Genomic DNA, 8035 nt, shown 5'->3' with positions numbered 1-8035 from the left:
TATAGAAATAAATTTGAATAGTTTCAACTTCCAAAGCCTAATGTTCAAAAAAAATTCTTACCTAAGATGTCATTTTTAGGGTTCAACATCTCCAGAAATTTTTAAAATCTTGCCAAAATATCATACAGAGCTTAGTTTTGGGTCCAAAACAACAAAGAAGACCAACATTTTTATGTTTTATGGCAACTTTCCTGTTTGGTTTACTGAACCCCTAAAATCTAAATATCTATTATTGAGCTACATCAGGAAGCAAGTTTCAGTTTAAACGTTCTGATTGGCCACCTGTAAATGAAAACCACCCTATATTTCAATCATTTTCAACTGGTTTGTTGTTTTCCCTGGTGTAATTTCCATTTTCCCATTTTTTCTTTGTGAAGTGATGACCACAAATCAACACAAGAAGTAAAATTAATACGGAAAAACCAAGAAATCGCACCATTTTCTTTGGCTTTTTGATGAGAAAACTGATTTTATTTCACTACCTGGACCCTGAATGAAGCTGGAAGTCGTCCAGCTCTTGATGTCAGCATGTTTAAAGGGAATCCAGGAATCAGCAGGTTTATCAGAAACACACACAAAAAGCTGGTGACACTGAGTCGAAGGCGTAAAAAAGCAGCTGGGATTCAAGGTCTTCCATGAAACTCCGTCTTCTGCGTTTGAAGGTCGCCTCATCCGGCTGCTTGGCTTTTATCTCAGGGTCAGAAACGCTTCGACAAACATGTTTTATTTATCGTGTGTCAGCCTTAATTTAAAACAGAAAAGACCTGCTTTTCTTTTGCATGCAGATATGAAGAGAAAAGCACTTTTCAGCAGTAAAAATAAGACTTTAGAGCAGGGGCGATTCTAGCATCAGAGGTTTAGTGTGCTGAGCAGTGTTGCCAATTGGCGACTTTCTCACTAAATCTGGCGACTTTCCAAAGCCTCCTGGTGACTTTTTTGTCAAAAGCAACTAGCGACAAATCTAACGACTTTTTCTGGCGTTTTGGAGACTCTGACATCAGTGCCACCCCCCTCCCCCGTGATCTGATTGGCCACTCCGTGTGCCCCCCCCAAAATTTTCATTGGAAATTTACATTACTGAAACTCCGATTTCCGACGGTCCTGAACGCAACTTCGTTGTCCGACTGCAACTGATTGCACCAATGACGTTAGTTTGATCTTTTGATTGCATTTCGTTTGGATTTGAAGAAGCTTTGAAGACGTTTCCTGATGCCGGAGGAGAAGACGAGCAGCTTTGGACCTTTGCGGTAAGAAGACTATGGCCGTTTCTCAGTAGGTAACTGTCCGGACTTACGTTCTGACGTACTCGTGAAACGTCATCATGGAGACTGCATCAGAACTAGGGTTGCCACCCGTCCCTTAAAATACAGAATCGTCCTTTATTTGACAATTAATTGTAGCGTCCCGTATTGAATCAATACGGGACGCAAATTGTTCCGTATTTTCATAAATGTCCCGTACACGTCTGTCACACAGCCATCAAAACTGCATAAAGAACAAAATAAAACACAGGAAATATTAAGGGCAGCCAATAATAAACTTCGTAGGACCCACGTAGCGAGGACCTGATGCCAGGTCCAGCAGATCACGCTGCAGCCACGTGTTTAAAAATGTTTACACCCGAAACCCCACCACGTTCACAGAAGCAAAAACGTTTGCAAATGTACAGACGTGAGTGGGAAGAGTGGAACCCCTGGCAGTGGGTAAAAGGCAAACTGTGTTTTCTGTTGCTCATGGATTAGCTGAAGTAAAGCAGCATCAGGAGACCAACATGTAAGAACCATGAGAACAGAGAGAACCCAACCAGTAGGTCACAGTTTATCATCATCTAATCATCTCCTGAAGTCCATATGGTGAGAGACATCAGTATCTGGTTGTTCATTTACCAGAGGATGCTTATAATCATGCTGATGTGGTCTGTACTCTACAGTATTCTAGTGACTCAATAAATGCCTAAGTTGTTTAGTATTTTTTAATGCCTTTTAGTTTTTAATAAACATTTATTTAATAGCCAATATGTAATCAATAAATGGCCTAGAGAAAAATTCACTCAGAACTCTGATATGTTAACAGTACTAAATAAATCAATAAATACATGCATACACACATAAATAAGGTAATACATTAACTGTGTTAAGGTAACATTTAGATTTAGATGGGAAAAAATGTCTGTAGAGAATTTCTTTGTACAGTATTCTGCATTCAGTTGTTTATGTTTTTGCAGAATCCAGTATTGCTCACTGGTTGGTCATTACATTTTGTTAGTTTGATTTCACTGTTTAAAATGATGCCACCTCTTTTCAGACAGAACCTGTGATAATAAAACAATACAAAATTCTTAGTTCCGTGTTAATAAAGCACTTAAAACTTTAAATATGGCTAAATGCTTTTTTCAAAATTAAATATATCACTCCTTAGGTGGTAGTGGCCCCAAGTTCAGTAAAGTTGGAAAGATATTCACAGATTCAGACTTCCAGCATCAATAACTCATTAGATATAGGTTGTCAAAACATAAACGGTGCCTCTTTCCCATTGTTGCAAGGCAGACAATGTGCTACAAGCCCAGTTTTATCAAAAGTAGCTGTCTTTCAAGCTACAGGAATAACGTTGGTGTCTATGGAGTGAACAGGGTCCGTCTGCAATTTGCAAAACCTCTGCAACAGTAAAGAGAGACAAATATTCAATAACTTCAATCTTGTACTCTGTAGGTACACAATGTGCTACAAGCCCAGTTTTATCAAGTAGCACATTGTGTACCTTATAATGATGGAAAAGAGGCATTGTTTATGTTTTCACAACATATATATGAGTTATTGATGCTGGAAGTCTGAATCTGTGAATATCTTTCCAACTTTACTAAACTGTGGCCCTGAGGAGCCGTGGTGGACGTCCTTTATTTTCATTTCTGAAAGGTGGCAACCCTAATCGCACCAGACTAGTGGCATAGATATGAATGAGTAGATAGGACACGCCCATAGATATGAATCAGTAGATAGGCCACGCCTATAGATATGAATCAGTAGATAGGCCACGCCCCTTTGAGCTGCGTGCTACAGCGAGGCTAAGCTAGTGGGGGAAAAGTTTCAGTGCATTCTGTTGATGTAGACGGCGTGAAAACGGAGACAACAAGTATGCCGTCTCACTGTGCTGCATACAGTTACACACTACGTCGTACGATTGAGACAAGGAAACTTGGAATGACTTTTCATAGGTAAGAATAGTTTTTGGCTCTTTTTTCATTATTAAATCTTGTTGACAGCTTCCAGTCTATGAGAGCTAACTAGTTAGCCACTAGCAAAACGCTAAGGCGAGCTAGCAGCTTGACAACGAAATACCAGACGATTAATAGTAGCTGTAGTATAGTTGTACAAGCAGTAGTAGTAATACTAAAAGTACAAGCAGCAGTAGTAGTATAAACAGCTGTCAGAGTCATAGAAGTAGTATCAGCATTTGTAATAATATTACAAGTTGTAGTAGCAGTGCCAGTATCAGCAGCAGCTAATGTACTACCAATACTACTAGTAGTAGTCACATTGCTATTACTACTACCAATACTACCAATAGTAGTTATGAAGCCTAACTCATGTATATCCAGATTACCATCTATGTTCTTCCTCCAAACCCATTTTATGATTGGGATTACAGGCAGTTCTTTAGGACTGCTCTCAAATAATTGAAATGTTACTAAACAAGGTTATACTTATCAAATTAAATAGCTCTGGTCTCCAGTATATTGGCGAATTCGGTTCTTTGGACTTAATTTATTAGCATGATTTCTTTTTAATATGTTGTGTACAGACTTATTTACTTGTCCGTCTACTTTACTTACTCCATGTAGGTTTCCACTTTTCATTGTCCACTTTTAAAAGTTCAGCAGACAGGTGCTCTGCTTTGGAGTGTGACTCATCATTGATGTGGAGAGTGAAGTTTTCGTTTCACCCACAGCATGCTTTAGGGCAGCCGGGTCGGACTTGATGTTTGAAATACTGACCGACAGCTCAGATTTAACTGTCTGTAGTTCTGTTTTGATGGATGTTAAATTTTCACTCAAAGCCGCCAGGAGCTGGGTCTTTAAAATAACCACCGTCTCGTTACAGAGTGAAAGTAGCAGTTCCTCCTGAAGGTCAGAGATTGCAGCATCTGAGGGCCTCTTCAAAAGAAGACGTAGTTGATGAAGGCGTTCTGGAGCAGGACCAGAAAGACCACGACCAAGCAGCCTTGAGATCTTAGACAGCGTCTCCCTCAGGTGGGTGTCAACGGTGTTCACAGTCAGGTCTGTGGTAATCCTGTCAAAAAACAAAACAGAAAAAAATCTAGATTATAAATCAACATATAACCAAAGCACTCTGTGTATAACGCCATAGTATAGGATGTAGTTCAGAAAATGTCAAAGTATAATATGCTTTACTCAAGAATAACATAGTATGGCCTGTAGTTCATAGTACAGCATGTTGGCAAGAGAAAAAAAAACATAGATTATTATGTGGTTCAAAAATTGCAAAATGATAGGATGTTGCCTAAAATTGTCATGTATGATATGTGGTTCAAAAAATGTCATAGTGCAGTATATTGTCAAAATAGTATGTAATTCATGAAAACATCAGAGTATAATATGTCATCTAAAAAATGCCATAGAATAATAATTTCATTGCACAAGTAAAAGTATAGTAACTTTTAAAACTGTTCAAATTCTTATATGTTGCTGAAAAAACAACAAAAAAACTAAAACAAAAAACACGTCATAGTAATATGTCTATTAAAAAAGCCTATAGTTTTGCATGTCACTCTAAAAACATCATAGTTTAGCATGTCTCTCTAAAAACGTCATAGTATAGCATGTCGCTCTAAAAACGTCATAGAAAAGCCTTTAGTCCACAAAACGTTGTTTTGTCCCGGCTGTCTGAAGGAGGTGAGGAGCAACACAAAAACAGTCCAAACGCTGGTTTCCAGAGGGTTAGACGAGGATTTATTTGAAAGAGTAAGTTTACAACAACACAACATGTGAGGGGGTTAAAAGCAAATGGGTGTTAGTAAAATAAAAATAAACAGAACTAAAAGTGAACTTCATGTTGACATTGATGGACATTCCAACCAGAAACAAAGTAAAAGATAATCAGTAGGAAAAAAAACCTCTTCCTGTTCACCTCTTAAAACCCAAAAACACACCTCAGTAGCACCCTAAACTAAAACTACCAATGGGTTCCCTGTTTTCCTTTGTGAACAATTCAAAGGTCCCTCTCTATCTCCCCACACATCCACCAACCACTGGAACACATCTCCAAAGTTCTGCTGGACCAGCTCAGCTTCCCCTCAGAAGAAGTGCTGCCACCTGCCAGATGAAGGAGCCTTTTGAGAGGCAGCTGGCATCGTGATTGGACTGTACTTTGGTCTGTTCCAGTCCAGCTTCAGCTCCAGAGACGGCAGGTGGGACGAGTCAACGGAGGCCTGGTGGACGAAGACATGCAGCTGAGTACAATCCAGAAAACAACAGAGGAGGAGGAAACAAACGTAGTAGTATAGTAGAAAATATACATCGTAGATTGTACAAATAACAAGTCAAAGGAAAGAGACATACACTGTAGAATTGTAGTAATTGTGGGCTGATTGATTTACTGATTATTGATATTTGATTTTTTACTGGTAATAAATACATTTACTTTGCTCTGAACCTTTATCTACCTGTGGTCGCTCTGTCTTATGGAGTGATTTGATTGGTTAGACGTCACCAATAAAACTCCTTTAACATCTGTAAACAAAACGAAAACATATCAACAAAGTTTTCTGTTAGAGTTTGTGTTCTTCTAAGTTTAACTCCAAGATTTTAAATACTTTCATTTACTGCAAATGAATATCTACTCCAAATGTCTCACTAATAATCATTATCAGCCTTAAAAACCCACAAAACACCCCTCTATACTGGACAACACTTAGTACAGTCCGGTTCCCCCTTCTATAAATCTGCTTGGAATCTTCCACTTCCTGTTTGTCAAAGTGGCCTTCTACCTGGACAGGTTTTATTGGAGCTCATGCAACAAACATTTTGGGTAACTGCACTTTAATATGGATGGATGACACTGAATTAGAGTCTGTTTTAATGAGACTGAGTTAAGATGTGTAGCTCTGTCATTAAATAGGAAATTATTTCTCAGAATTCACAGAGAAAAGTCTGAAATGTTTGCTAGGTTAGCGTCCCACATGTTCTTTGGTTCAGCTAAAGCTAACTCTCTCCAACTTCTGGATCTCTTGAGTTGCTTGTTGTTAAAATATCTTGCTAGAGGTGCTGAAGCTCAGAAAGTCTGAGATGTTTGTTCAGAATAAGCTCATTCTCAAGTCTGATCTGAACTGTCCTCTTTTGTTTGAACTTTCCCTAAACTTAGGAGTTAATGACAGAGCAGCACATCCAGACTCAGTCTCATTTATGTAGAGATTAAACTTCAGTGTCATTCATTGATGTTAAAGTGCAGTTTTTCAAATGTTTGTTGCACATGCTCCCGACCAAAGCTAAGTCCAAGACTTTCCAAAGCCTCCACACCTCCCGAGTCCTCAGGACCTGAACTTTCACACAGTCTGAGGGCTGAAATTTTGTAAGTCCCACAGTAGTTCTCTGGTAGATTTAACTGTCAGACAGTCCAAGGACTGATATCTTCTAAGTTCCTGAGTAGTTCTCTATGGCACGTTTTTACAATATGTTGAAAAATTACATTTTTTTTTCGACATAGTATACTGTGGCGTTTTTTTGCGCCAAAATTCATGCTGATTTTTTTTTCAAAGAAAACCTTTCTGGAGTGTTTTTCACGGCCTCCTTTACATTATTTCATCATATGGCACGTTTTTACAACATGTTGAAAAATCGCATTTTTTTTCGACATAGTATAGTAAGGCGTTTTTTTTGCGCCAAAATTCATGATGATTTTTTTTTTCAAAGAAAACTTTACCATAGTGTTTTTCAAGGCCTACTGTACATTATTTCATCATATGGCACGTTTTTACAATATGTTGAAAAATGACATTTTTTTTTCTACATACTATACTATGGCGTTTTTTTGCACCAAGATTCATGCTGATTTTTTTTTCAAAGAAACCCTTTCTGGAGTGTTTTTCATGGCCTCCTTTACATTATTTCATCATATGGCACGTTTTTATAACATGTTGAACAATCGCATTTTTTTTCGACATCGTATACTGTGGCCTTTTTTTGCGCCAAAATTCATGCTGATTTTTTTTCAAAGAAAACTTTACCATAGTGTTTTTCAAGGCCTACTGTACATTATTTCTTCATATGGCACGTTTTCACATGTTGAAAAATCTTTTTTTTTTGACATAGTATACTATGGCGTTTTTTTGCGCCAAACTTCATGATGGGTTTTTTTTTCAAAGAAAACTTTACCATAGTGTTTTTCAAGGCTTCCTTTACATTATTTCATCATATCGCATGTTTTCACAACATGTTGAAAAATCACATTTTTTTTCCGATATAGTATACTATAGCGTTTTTTTGCGCCAAAATTCATGCTGATTTTTTTTTCAAAGAAAACCTTTCTGGAGTGTTTTTCATGGCTTGCTTTACATCATTTCATCATATGGCACGTTTTTACAACATGTTGAAAAATCGCAATTTTTTTTCGACATAGTATACTATAGCGTTTTTTTGCGCCAAAATTCATGCTGATTTTTTTTTCAAAGAAACCCTTTCTGGAGTGTTTTTCATGGCTTGCTTTACATTATTTCATCATATGGCACGTTTTTACAACATGTTGAAAAATCGCAATTTTTTTTCGACATAGTATACTATGGCGTTTTTTTGCGCCAAAATTCATGCAGATTTTTTTTTCAAAGAAACCCTTTCTGGAGTGTTTTTCACGGCCTCCTTTACATTATTTCATCATATGGCACGTTTTTACAACATGTTGAACAATCGCATTTTTTTTCGACATAGTATACTGTGGCGTTTTTTTGCGCACAAATTCATGCTGATTTTTTTTTCAAAGAAACCCTTACTGGAGTGTTTTTCACGGCCTCCTTTACATTATTTCAT

The 8035-nt window shown here is 37.6% G+C and overlaps 1 long non-coding RNA gene across 2 annotated transcripts; it reads left to right on the top strand.

Annotated features, from left to right (window-relative positions):
* The first annotated feature begins 1096 nt into the window (after positions 1–1096).
* LOC129348125 (uncharacterized) lies at positions 1097–5637 on the top strand. Of its 2 annotated transcripts, none has more exons than XR_008600581.1 (3): positions 1097–1247; positions 4098–4246; positions 5232–5636. It is a non-coding gene; the product is annotated as an uncharacterized LOC129348125 (long non-coding RNA). The 2 variants fall into 2 exon arrangements; XR_008600582.1 differs by lacking the exon at positions 1097–1247 and adding an exon at positions 3079–3211 and having other exon boundaries at positions 5232–5637.
* The last annotated feature ends 2398 nt before the right edge of the window (positions 5638–8035 follow it).

This window comes from Amphiprion ocellaris, chromosome 3 (assembly GCF_022539595.1).
Source record: "Amphiprion ocellaris isolate individual 3 ecotype Okinawa chromosome 3, ASM2253959v1, whole genome shotgun sequence".
NCBI classification, from domain to species: Eukaryota; Metazoa; Chordata; class Actinopteri; family Pomacentridae; genus Amphiprion; species Amphiprion ocellaris.
This window is presented reverse-complemented; position numbering and strand designations above follow the sequence as displayed.